This window comes from Platalea leucorodia (genome assembly GCF_965183815.1).
Source record: "Platalea leucorodia genome assembly, chromosome: Z".
Classification (NCBI taxonomy): Eukaryota; Metazoa; Chordata; class Aves; order Pelecaniformes; family Threskiornithidae; genus Platalea; species Platalea leucorodia.
Genome location: NC_138858.1, coordinates 18,555,104 through 18,576,267, shown reverse-complemented (window position 1 = coordinate 18,576,267; position 21,164 = coordinate 18,555,104).

Here is a 21,164-nt window from a genome sequence, read left to right as displayed (position 1 = left end):
GCACCCATTCCCCAGTCTCATATCCAAAGTAGTCTAATAGTCAAGGAAAAGTTTTGGCGCCTACTTGACTCTGAAGAGATCTTTTATCCTGGAGGTAAAAGCGTGTTCACGTGTGAGTTTTTGATATTGAAACTAGGTAAAACTTGAGAAGAAGAAGAGGAAGAAGAAGAAGAAGAAGAAGAAGAAGAAGAAGAAGAGGAAGAAGAAGAAGATGAAGAAGAAGAAGATGAAGAAGAAGAAGAAGAAGAAGAAGAAGAAGAAGAAGAAGAAGAAGAAGAAGAAGAAGAAGAAGAAGAAGAAGAAGAAGAGGAAAAAGAAGAGGAAGAAGAAGAGGAAGAGGAAGAAAAAGAAGTAAATAAATAATACAAACATTCAAATTCTCTTGACCAAGGTGGCACAAACTGGAAATGAAACAGCAAAAAACATGAACTGAAACCAGTGGAGTTATTTTAAACCTATGTGAATATTCACTAAGATGAAGAATACTAGTTTGTATTCTATCAAACTGCATACTTAACCTTAGTTTAACTGAGGTTTTTTTCTGACGGACAAGTATCCATCCGCAGGCTTGCATGAAAATAACCTAGATATTGTCTTTACACTGTATGAGGGCCACACAAAGATGGCTTAGCTTGGGGTGGCTTCCACAGGTATCTGCTTCCACTTTACACCACGTCAGGTGAGCCAATTACTTTCTGAACTGCTGACATTTGAATCATCAAAAATTTACCTTGAAGTACCTTGCTGTAACCTGTGATAGCCATGCATGAGCTGACCAGCTCCCTGTGCATCCATGAACTGGGACAGATAACAGGTAACTTCACCAACTAGTCCCACCTGTCAGTCACAACTGAAAGTAACATTTATTAAACTGATTACCTGTTCAATGAGTGTATCTTTAAGTGGAAATTGAATGAAGACTTCTTCAGGCTTTGATAGAGATGCCTTGCTGAATCCAGATGGGGTGGTCTGAAGATGTTACTACTTCACAGCTTCCTGCTTCTTTCTCTACTTGTATTTGCTTGGTAGGAATCAAGAGCAATAATGACATTGGGTTTGCACAAATATGCCAGATGGATAAGCTATGGTGCTGAGGTGCAGGTCCATATTCCTTTCTGCTGTCTTACAGGATCACTAAAGGGCACAGATCAGCACCTGGGGCAGTAAAAATTTCAGCAGTCTAATATGGATCTGCTGTCAAAGTCAGAGACCTAAACTTAAGGACATAACCAAAACCAGGAGACATCAGGTTTAAACCGGCATGTCAGTGTATGAAATGGTATTAAAATAAAATAATCTTCCATTAAGCCCGCGCAAGTTTTTATACAGACCTAGCATGCATTGGTTTTAGAAAATTAATCCTGATAAATTAGTGCAGAGCACTGTTTAGACCCAAAATGTCAAATGATACATTGCTGTTCCCAGAATGCCTTCATATGACTATTAGGATTAAGATCCTGTGCAAAACTGTTGTGAACAAAAAGATGAATTTGTATCATTCACATGATTCACATTCACATTCCCGTCTGCTATTTCAATGATAGTTCCTAAATCTTTGAGAATATAACAGAAACAAAAACTGTGGAGTTTTAACTTTCTTGCACAATCTATCCTTCTGTAACCCTCACTCAGAAATGAAGTGTGAGTTTGCCAGAATAGTAAGATAAGATCCTGCCTTTATTCCAGTTTATTAACACCTTGTTCTTTGAACAATGGAACTACTTGTGAGTGAAGGTGTAAAACTTGAGCAGTGACTACAAACCAAAGGATTTAGCCTGATGTGCTTTAGATAAGTGAGCAATATTTTCTTCATCTTGTCTATATATCTAAAGTCAATTATATCAGTTTACAAGAAAATCTGTAAAAAGAAACTTCATCACATTTTCTAGAGCTTGTCATTTTGTCTCTTGGATGTATGAAAACAGTGACTTGGCAATAAGTTTCTTAAATCTATAAGGTTGTATTCTTTGAAAGTTGGTACAATTACCTCGGTGATTGGTTAAAATTATAAGCTAAAGCTAATGACTCTGATCCTTTTATATACAGTCTCATTTTAGAACATCACATTAGTCTCGTTTTGTACCTAAAATACACAACTCCGTGTATGTCTGTCTGTATATCTGCCCATTTATCATATGGTATCTGTTTTAGGACAAGAATAGTGACATTTGGAATGTACCAAACATACTTATCAGAAACTTAATATGGTTTCCACATTGTACAGGAGTTTCTGGGACAAACAAGTTCTTCTTGACAGCTTGCATGTATGAGAGATCTGTCACAAATTATCCATTTCAAAAGGAAACCTAGACAGATCTTGTTGCATTTCCAGAAATGGAACAAAGCAATACTTTATGGTTAAGAAATGGATGTGAGCCAGCAGTCAGTACCCTAAGGTGAAAAGTCGGATTTGCCTAGCAGTTCCTCAATTTCCAAGCAAGAGTCTTCCAGTTCCAAGTAATGAACAAATGAAAAAATAAGTACAGCTTTAATTCTTAGTAATGAGGAGGCATGCTCATCTCAACTGAATCCTGCAGTGTGCTCTGGGCAAAGCACTCCCTGAGCATGGCATAAAGAGAGCACTCAATATAACAACTGAAGAAACCTGCAACAAATCTAAAGTAGCCTCTCATTTCTATACAGCTGTAAAAGCTCTGCAGTAAGCCCCTGAAAGGGAACATTTATGTGTTTTATGTTAATTTAAAATGCTTGAAAGCAGTCAAAAGGGAGGCTTAGTCCTGAAGAAATCCCAGTCTTAAACCCCCCTTAAGCCAGGGCATGTCTATGATGCTGCTTTTTTTTTTTTAAACAACTGCAATTCTATTGTTACTTCTGAAATGTTAGCTATGTTTCCTATCACCTTTTACAGGGTGAGTCAAAATTTTCTCAGCATCCCTAGAAATCCTAATAGCCTGGCGTTCTTTTCAGCCAGGACCTAATATTCTTCTGTTCTTTGTGTGTGGAAGCTCCTGTGCCCATGAGTCTGTGCGCGGTAAGCATGAAATGCGAGTGGAAGCCCTTCATAGCACGTTTCCACTTCAATTCCCAGTCCTTGCCAAGAGTCTCTTGGCAAGAGCCTCTTGGCAAGAGCTGTGAATTTGTCAGGTTTTCAGATGGAGCAGCAGTGGCCAAGCTTTCTTAGGTTCTTCCCTCTGTGAAATCCAAAGGAAGCCAGTGCAAGGCTCCTCCGTTTCAGGGTTGGGATCAAGAATGGAGGCTTATTCCATAGGAACTACACTAACTGAAGACCAAGGCGGTTGTGTCTTTTCTCTCTGCTAAGTCTCCAAATGTCTCATATCCCTTTATCCCAAGCCTGTGAAATTAGGAAAGAGTGCTTTGGAAAGACCTAACACCCGTTGGAAATCTATACACTGAAAGCTATGCAATTTCTCTTAGCTTGTGCAGAAATACTGTAAGCAGGGGGGTTGTCCTTTGATTAAAAGTTATTTGAACTAGAGAGAATGTTTTACGTCTGCTGAATCCAGCTGGCCGGCAGCTCCTGAATTCAGTAGCTGATTTTATACCAATGTGAAGGTTAATGGACTGTTTTCTACTCCTTTCCAGGAGCAAATGTCAGCCCTATGGAGGTCCATTGCTCACCAGAACTCAATCTGGAGTCCTAGAGTCTGGCACAGAAAGACTGATAGACTAATGCATTAATTCACTGAGCCTCTTTGCCCTTGGACTGGTTGTGCGTTTTTTAACATGAACTATAGCAGCAATGGCATTCAATCATATCTTCATTTACCTTCCAACTATGATTTCAGAACGCATATAAAAATCTCCATACCCTGATTATTGCCATCAATATAAATATAAACTACTGTGGAAGGGCAAGGGAGGAAAGAGGAAGCCTTTTGGATTAAACTAATAAACATAAATGCACTAAAACATGAACATCCCAGCTGGCTGAATCCCTGACCAACTAGTTAAAGTGAAGCCTTGTTTAATTTTTCCCAAGAATGATCTTCTTTGGCTATCTCCCAGCAGTAGGTAAGTGAGGGTTTGCCTGTGTTTTTTCCATTGCGTAGAGGATAGTTTGTGCTTAGTCATGGAGCGCATCACTGAAAGTACTTATTTGACCATTCTCTGAATATAGCTACTCCCATAGTTAATCAGCATAACTGGACAGTCTCACTAACACAATAGGTGGTATAGGTAAGGTGATATTTTTATTGGGGTGAGCATCTATTCTCTGTATACTGGAGAATAAGGTGTGATGGATATTAGCACTGTGACACAGAGGAAATAGAAGGGGACTGTTTAAGACGTACATTTGTAGGTAAAGAAGGAGATGAAGAAGAAACTACATCTATGGGTCAGCCATTGGTAAGGAAAATGGGAAATGACTGAAATTTTGGCTTTGCTTCTCCATGCCCTAGGAAGCAGATTTGAGTTGATGCATTACAGAAAGTATGTTATATCCTTATTCCTACTGAAGGATATTACTCACTGGCTTGAAGCAAGGAAGGCACAGGGGAGGAATCACACCTTGTTCAAGAGATGCAACTTTGAGGCTTCAACGTGCAGCAACATCACTCACATAGACAGATGATCGCTGATCTTAGTGTATGAAAATTTCAGGTCACAATGGAGAAATAGTGAAAAATAAAATAATAGATATAGGAACTGTTTCACATGGTGTTTTGGCTAGTTTGCTTCCAGTGACATTTTAAAAATCTGAAACATAAAAAAAAAAAGCAACCTCTTTCGAAGTAACCATGTGAAATTTTGCACTTTAATCCTTTTACTTTCAGAACAGCCCACAGCTTCAGTTGAGGTCAAGTCTATCAGCAACTGAGCAGCTCCCTTTTTGTTACGTCAAGAGAAATACCTTGAGATATAATTACATTATGAATAGATAAAACAATCAAGGAGTCAGTGGTGATAAAAAAAAGGATGCAAATTAGCACATCCTAATTGAATTTTTCATTTGCTTTTGTCTGTTCCATGGTATAACCAATAGGGTAAATCCTCTTTTTCATCATGCAGGATGAAAGTTTATTTGAAGTTGGAGTCTATAGCTGCCTTTTCACAGTAAATTGACCTTGTTCCATGCAGCCAATGTCATAATGCTCTGCTTTATCTAGGCTGAGAGAGAGAAAATCGCAAATTGCTTCTGCATGATTAGTTCTGCCACTTCAAACGTGTTTCTTCCGAGTTGGCTTCCACACTTACTGCTAGAGATATGTGCCGCTGGGAAACCCTAATCTGTCTCTGAACTCCTCTGATTTAGTAACCCTTTACCAGCCAGTCTCTTATGTCAGTGAAATGACTCTTGTTGAGAACAATAGAAACAGTACAGAAAAAATGAAGAAACTTTATAAATATTCTCTCAAACCTCAGCCTAATTTTTACTCAGCTGTTTCTGGCTTAGCAGACAGAAGTTGTTTCAGATCAGTGGAGTTTTCACAAATATGTATTTATTTGTACTTTTATTGACAAAGCATTTTTCTTTTCTATATGTATTATGTCTTGATGAATAAGTAAATCTTGTTTTTTTCATCTTAAAATATAGAAAGATATTTACTTTTGTGTGACAAACTTTGTATTTGAGTACCGGGTGATTTGTTGATCATCTAGTTAACTCTAAATTAAAAAAAATCTTCATTATTCTTAGTTTTCGTGCTAGCTAGTATGTTCCAAATAAAAAATTCCAATCCAGCCAAAGAAGAAAACCCAAGGCAAAAATTACTGCTGTGATGTACTCTTGGAAAAAAAAAAATATTAATGGCCACAAAAGTTCATATACATCAAGATGAAATTACTGAATGTTGTTCCAGACAGGAGACAACCATTAAAAACACAGTTATGGTTGATAAAATACATGTAGGTAGCAGTAGAGCATAGAATTTTAGAATTATACATAGTATTTTTGTCTCCAAATATAGAGGCCAAGGAAAATATAGACTGATGTTAGTACTAGAAATAAGATTGTCTCACTACTTGGTTCCTCTTTGGGCAGGATGTCTGTACAGTCGTAACTTCACAAAACCAAGACCCAACACAGCAAAAGGTCAATTTCCCAGACTCAAACTGCTTTTCCTCCCTGCAGACTGTGCCTGGTACCACACATGCTACATCATCACAGTGAGAGAATCACAGGGTGTATCCACATGTGGAAAATCAAGTCCATGTTCTGAGTATTCAGGATAAGGCCATAAGACTGCGGTGCTTGTATGATCCATTGCGATTGAACAATATGAACAATTTGCATTTAGAAATTAATCTTTTACGTGTTATTTTGCTCTCCAACATGAGCATATAGGGCTGAATCTTGTGCACTGTGCCATGCTTAGCCATATTAATGTAGTTCTTATTCAGAAGTTCTTACTCACAAAGGCTTATTAGCACTATAAAAATGAAAGAGCAAAGAATTAAAAACATGCCATGACCAACAATCATTTTCATAGCAAAAAACATTTCAAATATTTATTTTTTAACACAAACCAATCATTGCCATTGATTTCCTCCTAAAAACCCAGAGCCAGTTACTACATTGCTTTATGAATTACAAGCATCTAGTGATTTTTTTTTTTTTCCTGGTGAAGCAGAGCAGCAGTAACAAGCTGAACATGACAGGTATTTAAAAATAAATTGCTTGATAAAAAAAATGAAGAGAAAAATGCCAACTGCATGTGACAAGATTAATGCTGAAGCAGTGTTTTCAGATATTTTTGACCAAAGAAGGATATAACAGTTTAAAGGTGAAAAGGAGTATGGGGAATCTGCTACCTGACAAATAAGTCTACGTATCAAAAGATTTCGCTAACCTGTCTGACACATAAATGGCACATGATGTCAACTTCTATTAAAGGCTTTATAATGATGACAGCCTGGAGAAACAAGAATTGTTTTCCAAGAAAGGAGTTTCTGTTGAATTCTATATATTACTCCCAAGCATTAGTAACACATCAACAACAACACTGCAGTCAGGAACCAAATCAGTTTTACAATCGCTCGTCTTGTGGCCTATGCATAGGACTGGATGCCAGGAAGATATTAATCCTAGGTCCCCTTGGCGTCCCTCACTGTTTTGAAAAATACTTCAGATATTACATGCATTTCCATAATGATATTTTTCCATTAATTTGTAAAACTAAAGTAAATACTGATGAAAGTATTATTTGTTATGGCTTATCAACAGGTTGAATGGAATTCAAGGGACAAATCTAACACAAAGCAGTTAATTTATCAAAACTCCTGATTTAATGATGATTTTTAATTGACTTCAGAGAAAGAAGTATCTTTGCCTGCTGTGGCAGTTACAGACCTCTGGGCTATGGTTCAGTGCAAATAAATGGATTGCATTACTCCTGTGCAATTGCCAAACTGTCCAGATGATGACTGTAAACAAAGAATAGAAAAATTCTGTATAGTAAGGTCTGCATAGTAAGACCTTTTGAATTAAATCACCTGGGGACTTCCCATTACTCCAAACAAGATTTCATTAGATCCTTACAAAATAACAATAAACTGAAGCATTTGCATTTTGTAGTGTCTCACCAACAACCATCATGACACTTTAACTAAATGTAGAGCCTCCAACAGGCTGCATGTCAGAAGCTCTTGGCAGTTAAATTTTCCATATTTCAAGGTCAGATAAGAACAATTTTTAGTCTCCTCGAGGACATGAGAAGAAGAAATTCCCATCCTCTCTAAAAACCCAGGAAGAAACATTTTAACAACTTCATCTGAATAATTTCAGAACAAACTTCGTAGTGAACACCAAACATAACATGTTCAGAAGTCCTCAAAGACCTTTGGGTTTTCTCCATTGAAATGGCAGTCCTCAAACACTGCACTCATTCCTGCCTTTCACACTGCCAAATATTGTTGTTGTTGTTATTACTTGCCCAGACAGAATGGTAACACTGTTATTCAAGAAATTCCGTTAAGTGCAAGGTGCAAGGTACATACATTTCTCAAAGACTAGCAAGCACCTTGTAGAACGCCTTGCCTCTAACAAGATCAAATCCCTTATCCTACTGATCATGCTCCATCCCCTTACTGGGCATCATGAACATGCATCACACAGTCTCAGCTTACTAACATTAACATACAAAAGCCATCAAGCTGTCAGAAACAAGAGAGTGGCCTGAGTCAAAAGTCTCAGTGTGGAACTTCACCTCCTTCATCCCTCCCATCCCTGAAAACATGGAGACACCTTGCTGGTGGGTGGGTGCAGGGGAGAACTCAGTGTAAAATTTCTTGTTGACACCAGCTGGGAACAGAACTGGTATCACCACACAAAACAGAATATATCTCTAAACTGGACTTTGTGCTACATGTTAATATTTTATGACTTTACGAAAAGTCCATGAATAACGTTTAAACCACCCTAGTAACAAATCTGTTGTACTGTTAGAGTGAGTCTGGTCAAAGCTTAGCCTCTAATGTAGTTATTTAGCTAACCACGCAGGTGGAAGAATAAAGAAGAGTAACAAAACACCTACACAGTCTTTGCAGTTTTGGTTTCTTGAGTGAAAAATGTGTTGGTGAGGACAAAACATCATTATTTTTGTTACTGTTAATGAATGTGTAAAATACTTTGATGGCCTGACATTTGCTATAGACTGTAGATATGTACATCTTAAAATAGATTCAGATAATAACAGAGAAAAGAAAAAAAGAAAGAATTCCAGGGCTAATCATGTTTGTGAGGCAGCAGGTTTACAATTTCTCTAGGTTGTATACTGTTATTTGTTACATGGTTAGAGGATGTCTGGTGACCAATGAAGCAATTCTAAAGAATCAAAAGCAGAGATTGATTTTTAGTGTTTTAATGGAAGAATTTACTTTATCCAAACCAGAATAGTTCAAAATCAAGAAGGGGTTTTTTTTTTTTTCTGTATTAGAAATACCATCATTGACAGCAGTGCATTGAAATGTAGTATTCTTGGCGTATGCCTGATATACATTGGTACTTACTGTGGACTTCCTAGACAGCAGGAGAAGTGGACATCTCAGAAGGACTCAAAACTGTTATCCGTTATTAGTACCAACCTGTAGGTCCTCTGCTTCAGGCTACAGAATTCAACAATGATAATGCAGTCTCTCCTTTGCTTACATATGGTTGGTAGTTCAGGGCATTCTTGAAAAAAAAAAAAAAAATTAGGTGGAATTCCTGTTCTTGAATGAACTGGATTAAGACTTCCACACCTGTATTGAAGAAACTAAACATAATAGTTCTTACTTACACAAATACAGAGAAATCACAGCTTTTGTGTTTTGATTTGAAAATCTGTCTTTCTGTGTTAAAACTTGATGGGGTTTGTCTTTTTTTGCCTATGCACAAGTTGCTCATCTTCTGAGTAAAGAAACAACTATGAAATAAAAAAAAAGGAATCTACAGGACTTCCAGCATTGAGATCTTTCTGCGCATTGGGACTTCTGTGTAGACCAATACTTCAAGAATTCAAGTTCATCTTGGTTTATAATAGCCTAATAATATATAGAAAAGTGGGCAAGGTCCATGCTGTTTCTTGAACATCAGTCGTTTCGGTCAATAGCGGGAATTTACAGTTGTGGTAGAACAATACCACCTCTATTTTTAGGTAACCAGAAGGTGTCCTTTTAAGGGTAGCAGTGCTTGCTCTCATAGCAGTTAGATATTCTCCAGCACATAAAATGCAATGTTAACAATATGCTGCCTATTAGCCATCAGCAATAAGCCTGAGCTGAACCTAGAACAGAGCTGAACTGCACAACTGATAAGTACTGAGGTTTAGTGTGGGGTATAGCTTGTTTGATTACTGTGAAAGATATCAGGTACAACATGTAGATCTGAATCTGGATGATAATATTCTCTACTGTTGAGTGATCATAAATTACATTTTTGTCTGGGACCTTTTCTGCTAACATTAAGATTGTGAAGCAGTTCCATTTTGCTGTTCAAGACTGGATCTCCCTGAGCGAGTAAAACTTCTGTAACAGTGAATTTTTCCAGGTGGAATTGCATCTCCTTTATTTTTGAGCAAGCCTGAAAATCATAAATCCAGTCACAAACAAAATACAAGTGTTTCTCCTGTTCTCATATCAATACCTTCAAAAATAAAACCATATTTGAGGCAAAGAAAGATATTTTTCTGAGGTTTGCACATTTAGGCTAACTGAACTGAGCTGTAACTTCGGGATGAAAGGGAAGCCAGGTGAGATAAATCTAATGCTTGTATGCTTTCAGCTTCAGCATCATTACTAACTTTCTTAGAGCTCTAATAACTTTCTTTGATTACTTTTACCAAGTTCAGCTCTCTTAAAAACAACTAAATTAGGATCTTTAAAGTGCAAGGAGCACTTATGATTTCAAACATAACTGTACTTTATAAATATGCACATGACAAACTTTATCTGATTCATTTCATTCTTCAAGTTTATTTTAATTAATATCTATGTTTGCTTTTTTCCCTCCACATTTATAACTGGTGACTTCAGTGATCATTGCAAGATGCTCTCTGCATGCTTTGTACCATTAGGCTGAACACAATCTTCAACTGCGAGGCAGGTATCATATCCCTGTTTATGGAAGTTTGGGGATTTTGCCCACGGTCCTGGACATTTCTAGACGGTCCTTGCCTTTCGTTGATCATAAGCAAACCTTCAGCCTCCAGTGCCGTGCTGCCTTGCCGCGCACACAGCAGTGGCTGGGGATCAAATCAACACTCTGAAAATCAGCACTCCTTCCTCAAGTGCTAAGTAGAGCCTTTATGCAAACTGAATAACTCTAATGGTGAGGATATCCTCAATGACCTAACTCCTACTTGTGGATTGAAAATTAGGCCTAAGAAGGCCAATTGCCAGATAATGCCGTTACAGGGAGGCTTGTGTACAAACTGAAAGGTTGAAGTGCACCCTTTCAGCACCAGGATTCATTCCCAGCAGGGCTGCCCTCCTCTCCCCAGCTGATGCCTGTGGCAGCACCGGTGCTGGAGGCTCTCAGCATTCGCCTTCACACCCGGGTGGCCGACAGGCCCAGTGGGCTGCCTGGAGCATCCCCTTCACTGACACATCCCGGGCAGCCACGCCTGGCAGAGCCGGGCTCCTGGCTGATGACAGGCAACTCAAATCAGTCCAGGGAGGCTTAAAAGGAAAAGAAAAAAAAAAAAAAAGTGAGGGAGCAACATGTCACCTCACACTGTGCTGTGGTCACTTTAGCTGAGCTGTGAAGCACAGCTCTTTTGAATGCAGAAAGTTCCTCTGATAACCCTGTCGGAGAATGATACGGGAGGACGAGGCATGTCTCAGAAATGCGTGACTTTTAAGCCATTGGCACTTTAAGTTTTGCTCCCTGTTTTAACTCTTGGTAACTGTTGCAGTCCAGATTGCCTGTATGCAAAATATAGATTTATCACAAATAAGGGTTCACATATCTCCAGGGGAAAAGGGATCCAAGTTCATGCTTTCAGAGTGACTCATGGTCTTAGGTGCCTTTGGGTTTTGTTACTACAAAAAGGCATGTGCTATTAGCACATGCTGAGCACCCTTCCTCTGAAAATAGCTCGCTATTGAACAACTGACATTGGGCATCCAAAGCTGAAAAATCTTCAATGTTCTTATAAATTGAGTTAAACCAGAGTAAGAAAAATTGATGTCACTGAGGTAGACAGGCATACTGACATTTGAGTAGTTTGGTCATTTAGTGTGTACTGTCATTTTACCTTACAGGAGGCACTGAAGGATCACCTGTGTTACTTACAGGTAGCTTCTTGCTTTTCCTTCAGTCCGAAATGAAGCAACTTGTTCTGCGGGAGCTAGGTCTCTGTGACTGCAAGCGCAGCTACTGAAGGCAACCTAGACATGACCACAACGTCTTTGTCTTACTACACAAAGTTTCTACAAGTTTTATAGCAGCAGGCAGCCATTTTTTTGGAGACAAGAGTCTGTTCCATGGACAGCCAATGACAAAAGGCAGATGCCACCAGAACGAACAGTTCAGAGCGTAGAGGGCAAACTTTCCTCTGTCAGAACCCTAATAAAGGTAGAAAAGCCAAGTATTGAACATTTATATATCTTAATTCCCCCTTGCATACTAACAGTAAATTTTCCAGGCCAAGAAACATAAACCAATAAAATCAGATTTTCCTACTGCTTTCAGATTTTAGCTTATGTTTTATGCATCAAAAACTTATTCACATTATTGGATGCTATGATGAAAAACAAATCTTAGGAAAGAATCACTCTATGTTTCAAATGTGAGAAATGGGAAACTCATATGTCATTAACTCTCCATGAAAACTGTCTTGTCATGGCCCAGCTGGAATTGCTATGCTTTCTTAAAATGAAAAGGGAAAAGATGAGTTCTGGGCTGTATTTCAGTCCCATCAATGTGTTCCAGCCCTGTTAGCAGCTAATTCTCTGACCTCACTCATAGAATCATAGAATTGTTTAGGTTGGAAAAGACCTTTAAGATCATCACATCCAGCCGTTAACTCATGCCATTTAATGTCTCTGTTGCTCAGTTTCCTTTTTTTGTAGAGGATAAAAATACTGTTTTATAAAGTGCTTTACAAACTGCATTAATTCAATTAATACCTCTTAATAGTTTTTATTAATCTCTATTCTAACATATGTACTCTCCACTGTTCTAAATTGATGTGAATTTCTTAAGTTTCATAAAATGAAAAGTAACAAAATTAGTTACAACTGAAATGGAGCCATATTTGCCTTGAACATTTTCGAGACCTGCTATCTGTGGAGGCACTTACGTGGCCCTCGTCGCGATTATATCTTAGCACTTAGCAATCACTGATGTTTTTTATCCTCCCACTACCTCTCTGAGATAGGGCAGGATTGGTGTTATCCCTGTTATTCAGGTGGAGAAGTGAGGTCCAGGTTTACCAAGAAGAGAGTCACATCACACATTTGTGCCTGAGTCAAATGTGTCACAGACATGTGCCAAGACCATCTATCTAGTAAAGGCTCTTGTCGTTCTCAGAACAGCACAGATCAGAAAGTCTAGGACAAAGTATGCGATAGCCAAGGACAAAGCCTTCTTGGTCAAGGATAACATACTTTCAGATAAATCCAAGGCCTGAAAATTGTTAGGAAATGACGCAAAATGAAAAAGCCACTGCCATTAACATAAGGATACAGCACTTCCTGACTTTTAGTCAGTAAAACCAGCCATTGTCCACTATGGCCTTGGAGCACACCTACTCTCAGAAGGTGGTGGAGGATGGAGGCTGGTGCCTTCCACCCCTTGGGGCCACTGGCTAACCGGCTCTGAGGCAGTTAACAGCCATGCTAGTGCCCTTTTAATGTTTCACTATTTGCTCCCCAGGAAGTGCTGTGCAGGCTGCCGAGGGTCATTGTCCCAGGCTAGCTGCAGAGGACACTTCTTCATATTCTTTAGGGAATAGGGCCAAAATATTTTATTTCCTCTTTAACAAAAACTTTAAATTCTGGAACAAGATATTGGTGACACTTTGTATAACACCCTGTCCTGCTCTGCTTAGTCACCTTTGTCAGATATTCAGAAACACTGCCCATGCTGTTTGAACTGCCTAATCTAGCTCTGTTATCCTCTGTCTGGGTTTGATCCAAAGTCTATGGGTATTATTCCACTGGCTTCAATAGGCTCTGCAGCAAGCTGTTGAATTTTCGTCTAAACATACTTTATTACCCTTAAGGTTTCAATATGAATACATTTGACCCACATAGAAAATGGTATGTTTAAATGGGCAGAATTTAAAAAAAAAAAAAGCGGGGGGGCAAAAAAAGGAATAAAGGATTTATGCTGAAAAGGAAATCATGTCTGAATCTCACTGTGTATGGATTTGCATAGTGCTTATCTCAGGACTGTAAATAAAGATATAAGTAGACGTTACGTTGGAGGTTTTTCTTGGTTTTTAAAGACAGAATTAATCAAATACATTACTTCAAAAAACAAATAGGAAGTCAGCCAGGGAATCTGTGTTGCATGTCGTCCTGCATCCATTTCATAGTTGCAGGCTCAGTTGTCAGCTTTGCTGGCATAAATTTTGTGAGTGAAAGATCATTGATTAGCTTGGGACTGGAGAGAGACTTTTTGTTTTAAAGTTAAACCAATTTGCTCACACACAATGACAATGCAGAGCTTATGTTTATTTTGAAACAATCAGCCACAAGAAGCTGGTTCACAGAAGTATTTCCAGTGTGCATCTATAAGGATGATTCAAATTTAAGTCTTCCTGTAACAGTAAAACCAGGAATGTATAAGGTTTATGTGTGCCTCGTTTAAAAGATTGTTTTGTTTTGTTTTTTTTCTCTTTTGAAAGAAGGACAAAATGTCTGCCAAGCTTAAAAATGATTCAGATCATGTTTCTATGTCTGTTAGGTCGTGCTTACTGGGCAGTCTGGCTCTTGTCAGTAATTCTTCAACTGCTTTGCTGTGGTGGAATTACTGTAGAGAGTTAGGAGTTTGGGTTGGTGGGAGGGATTCTTTGTCCCAGTTGCATTTAAAATTACATCTAATCTTATCAAGGAGCTCGTCATTGTTTCTGGCTGCCCATAGCAGGTACAGTACTCCTTTTGTTCAGGTCTGCTGCTTTACCAAATAAAGGCAAGAACTGCTTGCTTTTCTCATACAAGTAGTCCAATTGATTTCTGCAGGAATACTTGCATGAGTAAAGCAAACAGGATTTGGCAATAAAATTGATTAAAAAGAATCTGAACAGAATATTCTTCCAGAGGAAGTATATGCTGATTGAAAAGTGTTTAAAGAGACAGATAAAATTAATAGATATAATTATAATTTAGATGCCAAGAGTGTCTAAAGCAAGTGGAAGCATGAAAGAGTATGAAATAAAGAACAAAATCAAAACAGCAAGCAGACAATAAAAAGTGGTCATCATTCATCAAAAATGAAAAACTTTTTATCAAATGGCAAGGTTTTAATTTTAAATTGTCTTTGAAACCTTTGAGTAGGCAGCAGAATATCTAGAGGTGTGCATAAATGCATAACAACTATTTTCCCCAAACTCTTCAGAACTCCATGTGGTTCCACTAAAAATTGTGAGTGCCCCTGGAGTGTAAGACATTTCTTCAAGTACTTGTATGTGGATTTGAATATTTAAATTTTTGTATTCAACTTGAAAATGCCGGCCTCCCTAAAACTGAAAAAAATATTTGCTTGCCTCCCAAGGGAGTTATGCACTTAAAACAAAATACAAACAGACCAAAAAGAGCATGCAGATGTAATGCCCGCTTCTTGCACCGCTTTTCCAGTAAAACTTCCTGGATCTCTTTTTGTATTCATCAAATATCTAATCTTTAAGGGCTAGTTCCTCAGCTGGCAGCGTTTATTTTCCGTAGCTGGAATTGCTGCAGGCTTAATAAGAAAGTAGGTGTCGTAAGTAGTATTTATGCCTTCATTTTAAAAACTTGCCCTGACCAGTAGTGAGCAAATTATTGACATTATAATACTAACACCGACAGAAATAATACCAAGAACAGACCACCAGTGTCAATAAAGATTCCAAGTTAAATCAGACAGAAATAATTGGTATTAAGTTTTAACGGAAACTCTATTCCTGTCATTTTATAATTAAGATGCAAAATATAACTTGTTCAAGCAGGCTCCATTTAGCATCATGAAAGAGATGGTGAATTAGCCAGAGCTGTTTGCAGATGTATAACTCATCCCAACAAAAGTTATCAAGCATTTTAAAGGAGCTCAGGAAGAACCAAAATCTAAATAAGTTAACAGAATTTAAGGGTCCTGTACGTTGAGCAGTTTTTCCCAAAATTTTAACATGTATGATTCATCAAAATTTGGTGATACATTTCCTTAGAGATCAAAGTAAGCACTACAGTTCCTGATTGGCGTAGTTTCATGTCTCTGCAAACAGCTCCACAGTGACTCTGCTCATAGTGCAGCACTGGTTATTAGCACAGCAACACTTACGTTAGAGCAACAGGTTATCAAGCATTGCTGATAATTGATCGGTTATAAAAAAAAAGCGCCTTTCTCACCCTTCAAGACTATGTCGATAACTTTATATGTTTATTTGAGACACTAGGATTAGGAGCCTTGTCACCCCATGCTCTCTTCATAGTCAGTGTACAGAAAATTGTATCTCCAAAGATCTCCTGACATTACAGGAGTCTACAGTTAGGTGGGTCCAAAATTAAGAGCTTCAGTTAGGAGCCTAAAATTCAGTGGAATGATTCCAAGTTTTATTGACAAAAAAATAAAATGAAGAAATGTTCAGCTAATAGAAGAAATGTTCAGAGATTAGGGCTGTTGAATTAGGAGAGGAAATAGATAATTTGTGCATGACAACACAAACAATGCCATAGGCAGAAATGACAATATATTTTTTCTCACAAATAAATCAACAGTGAATGATCTAGACAGTGATCAATAAGCATATAAAAGTGGGGGGTTTAAGTAAATTAGAACAAATTCAAAGAAAATATTTCTGCAAGACATTACTAAAATAAATATCTAAGCAGAAGCCATAGAGGATTAGACATTTATATGGATAATGAGAATTTCTGTACCTATACGAGACAGGAAAAAAAAATGATAATACATATAACTACTCTGATTTCATGGTATAAGCCAGCCACTACTTGACAATGCGTTGATGAGAGGCTACCTCTAGTTGTTCACAGGTGTGATTTCTGCATATTCCCATAAAATAGAACCAGTTAATATTTTGGGGAGCATATACAACACCTAAGGGTTTGATTTACTGTACCAAGTGCAATAAAAGGTACAGTAAATGTATCTATGCCCATGTTTTGTTTCATCTTTATCTCAGCTGACTGCTCCTGGCATTGCTACCAAGTAGAGTATAGAAAGACATTTTCTCTTTGCATGTGTTTTGAACAGAGAGCACAAAACAAAACATCATGTCCTGTGAAAACTTTTCAGGCTGATTTGAATCAGTCTCAAAAATCTTATCAGAGAAAAACTAATTTTCCAGCAGGACAAGAGTGGTCTAGAACGATGTTAAAATAATAATATTAACACAATTACATCCATTTCCTAAAGAACATCTTTAGCATATCAGCTGTGAAATATTTTTAAAATATTACAGTACATATGTTGCCCACAATCAGAATTCTACAGCTAAACATAAATTGCATTTCACTTAGTTATGATATTCCTATGGTAAATAATAATTAGGATATATACTACTAAAAGACTTATTACTTCTATGTTCTTCCTTTTTCTTCAGTTGTTTTTCCCACATAAATCTATAATACCTTAAAAGAACCCACCTGTGGCCCATAAAATTCAGTTTAATATCTTAAAACATTTTACTGGTGGAAACAGTAAAATTAGCCAAGCTTAAAGTGTTCAGTTGTAGCTATCTAGGAAAATTTACCTTCAAACTTCATTTCAAAAGATGCTGGAACCTGTAGATTGACCTCACTAAGCATTTTTTCTGAATACCTGAAATCAGACCATGTTTATTTAGGCATCTAAATGAAGACTTAAGGATCTCACTTGTGGCTCCTAGTTTTAAATGTTGGCATAAGTTACTTTGCCTGTCTGAGACTTCACACTACCAGCTGACCCTAACTAAATTGAGGAATTGTGAGTTTAATTTATTAACTGTGCTGCTCTGTGACTGGTAACACCTGGCATGTACAAAAGTACCCAGCCGAAAAACAGTGACAGATTTATTTTGTTTCTGTTACGTCTGGCCTATTTTTTTTATGATAAAGACAGAGAGACAGTGTTGCTTGCACCCAATCTGATACACAAGATATCATCAGATGAAAGCCGATTTGATTAACACGTGTTTAATTTTCCTGCACAAAACAATGACAACAGGGGATAATTTTTACATGCCATGTTAATTTGTCACGTTGTTTATTCAGTCTTGGTGCTAATCGTTACTTTTAAGTAACTTCAAGCCTCAGCTTACACAGCATGGAGTAGTATCTGGAGCTGAAAGCGTATTTAGGACAGAAGCTAGAATCTCTGTACTCTCTGTCTATAAACTGTGTTCAGATACCCATAAACTCAAAACTGGGTATCATTTATACAGATGTTGAACACGTCTCTTCAGAAATCTGAGCTCATCTAAGTTGTGGCCCCTGCATCATTTTGGACCTTCTCTACAACATCTCAGCTCTGCATATTCTCTGCATACTCTCTCTAACCAACATGCACTACCAGGACTCACTGCTAACTGTCAGTTTGTTATTTGTATCCCCTCATTTAAAATTCACCTGTGCCTTTGGCCCATTAGGCCTAGAAAAGTGAAGGAGAGTCTGAGTAAACTCAAGCAAACTTAAATTACATGGACTTACACATTACCTGCACGTTTGGCACCGTCCCCTAGCATGATTTCAGAAAATGAGCCAAAAATAATTCCTATCACTCTTTTGATGTTACAGCACATTTACTGGGTGTTACTTTTAATATTTTGTCCAAAACAACCAGAGGGCATGGAGGATCCAGGATATTCTCCTACCAATTGGTCTTTAAATATTCCTAAAGTGCTGTTCAGTTCTGAAAGGAGGTGATGTAAAAATGACACCTTCTTATTCTGCACATCTGTTCTTTGTGCACATTCAGAGTTGGAGTCATATCTGCTGCCTGCAGAAACAAAATTTAAGCCTTACTATGTTTTCCTTCTTTTAGTCTTGCAGAACATGCACAGCAGAGAACAAGCTGGATCATGCTTCCTTTCCATAACCTTTTCCTAACCATAGGCAAGTTTTGTGTGAGTCTGCATACATGTCACCAAAGATACAATCCAAGAATAAGGTAAAGAATTGGTGTGGTTGAGACCGTCATTTTACCACCACAACTGGAAATATTTCTAATGAAATGTGAGGGAAAAAGTATAACCTAGCTTGAGAACTGCCTATATTGTTCTACATAACAGTGGAAAACACTGTACAGAAAATATAGATTTTTGGGGATAATTCATAATCACCCATTCAGAAATTAATTTGTCTCAATCCTGACTGATGTGAGAGGAAAAGCCTTATATTCCAGGACAGCTGCTTGCATCTGAAAGTATTCTGCCCATAAAAGAAATCAATGCTAGGTATAGATTCCAAAATGTAAACAACTAATTGGTCTTGTTCACTTTTTGTTTTTCTTTCGGTATTCCATTAAGGAGCTTATTAACAGAAACAAGCAGCTTTTCTTCAAGCCAGGCAAGTCACTGAAAAGTGTTTTCATCAATTACACAAACATACACACAGAATCTGCAGTTAAGTCTAATTAGTTCATGTTCTGTTACAGGCTTAGTAATTATTAGCTCCTTTTCTGATTGATATTTTCAAGATCATTGCAATAATCATTACACAGAGCTTTTAAGGTAGTATTTAAGAATACAAATCCGACACAGACAATATTCCCACTGGTATTTAGGCTTGTTGCCAATTTGCATCCCTTCTACAATGCTGGCTTTGCACCAACAGAAAAGAAAAAGAAAAAGTTGATGTTTCAAAATGAAAACTATAAGTAACATCCAGCATTTTATGCAAAAGTCATTGAAAGAAAATTTGTAGTAATTTATGGGTTTTGAAATATAAGGTTTTCCAGTACCTGCAGGTGATTTTTGACATTAAATACCTTTCATCTTTTTAATAATATATTTTAAATATATATTGCACAGTCAGACAAAAATTCTCTTACCATAATATTGGTACTTTAAACTGTGAGTAACACAAGAAAAATCCTGAACAAAAACTTATGGTGAAAAAGACATTAAAATTACTTTTAATAATGTCAACACTATTTGGGGTTTGAAAAGTCTTTGGGCGTCCTATCCTTGCTTCCTTACCTGTAACACACCATTATCACAAGGAAATTCATACAACGTAAGCTTTTATTGAAGAGCAAGTCGTTCAAATAAAATTAAAGCAACTTGGACTAAAACCCACGGACATGAACTTGAGTTCCAGCCTTGTCTCCTTTGTTTACCAGCCAGAGAAGAGCCTGCACTACCCAACAGAACGCAGAGACATCTGGTGGCTGATGGACACACTGCAGAGCGGCTTTCCAGTCGGGAGAGCCGGAGGAAGTCCAGCAGTGACTCCCTTGGAGAAGCACCTTCCAGATTCTCCTGTAACCCTCGCTGCTGTGTGCCGTTTACCTGCCTGTACGTGGACTCTACCAGCTTTGTATCACTGTCCGGGAGTCAGTGGTTTTCCTTGGGTCCCCTTTGTCTGACAACCATCAGTACAATTGGCTGTGGTCACTCTAAGTTTCCTGGGAAGCCCATGAACTAGAAAATGAGTCAAACCTCTCTCTAAACCAGCACCCAGCAGGATCAGTTTGAAGCATCACAGTTCAGTCCACACCCGTATGTCTTCCATTAGCAAAGTTCTTCTCTTAAAACCTGTTGGGATAGTAGGTCCTTCATGACTATCTCCACAGGCTCCTTCATCTCTGGAGTGGGTGGCTACAAATTAAGCCAAAGGCATCAAGCATCAGATGTTCACAGGAGCAGGAAAGAAGAAACCAGACTTCAAGAAAAAATATATAACTTCTCCCTCTCTCTGAATACATCCCTAGACCAACTCTGGTCCATCATACTTTAATGCCTCAGTTCAGCTAATAAAATCTTACTTGCCAGAGATGTAAACATGCTAAAAGAGTTAACACCAGAATCTTTGGGGAGGCAAAATAGCATTTTTTAATTTACAGAATGTTAAATTTATTTTGTTTTAAAGTGATTTAAAAATATGTTTATTCCAAACAAAGTATAAACATTTCCATTTTTACTGTATATGTAAGGTAGATATTCTTAATGCAATCCCATACTCCACTGGACATAGAGGTCTGTTTTCTTGCACACAGATGATTTCTTTCAAAAAATCTGTGTAAATGAATCATTGGTGCTAGCAGCCATGGCAGTGCAGCACGAGGAGCTACCACAAACCCAACAGTTTTGAAAATTCAAGGGCTCTGGCCACATTCTAACATGTCTTTAGTAAAGTATAGGGTCATCCTACTTTGAAGCTTAACAAGACAAGACAAAATCCAAATGACCAGATTCCCCCATCAAACTAATTGTTGATTCTTGGGTGTTCTAAAGCTTGTTTAGTTCTCTATGTACAGTAAATGGGTTATAAAAACATTATCTTCTGTGAAACTAAATGAGACCTTTACTATGAAGGACTGTATATCTTCATCCATTTTCTTAACAGCCAGAATATTAATGGGTCTTTTTCTGAATTCAGGCTTTACACAGCATCAGGGTGAG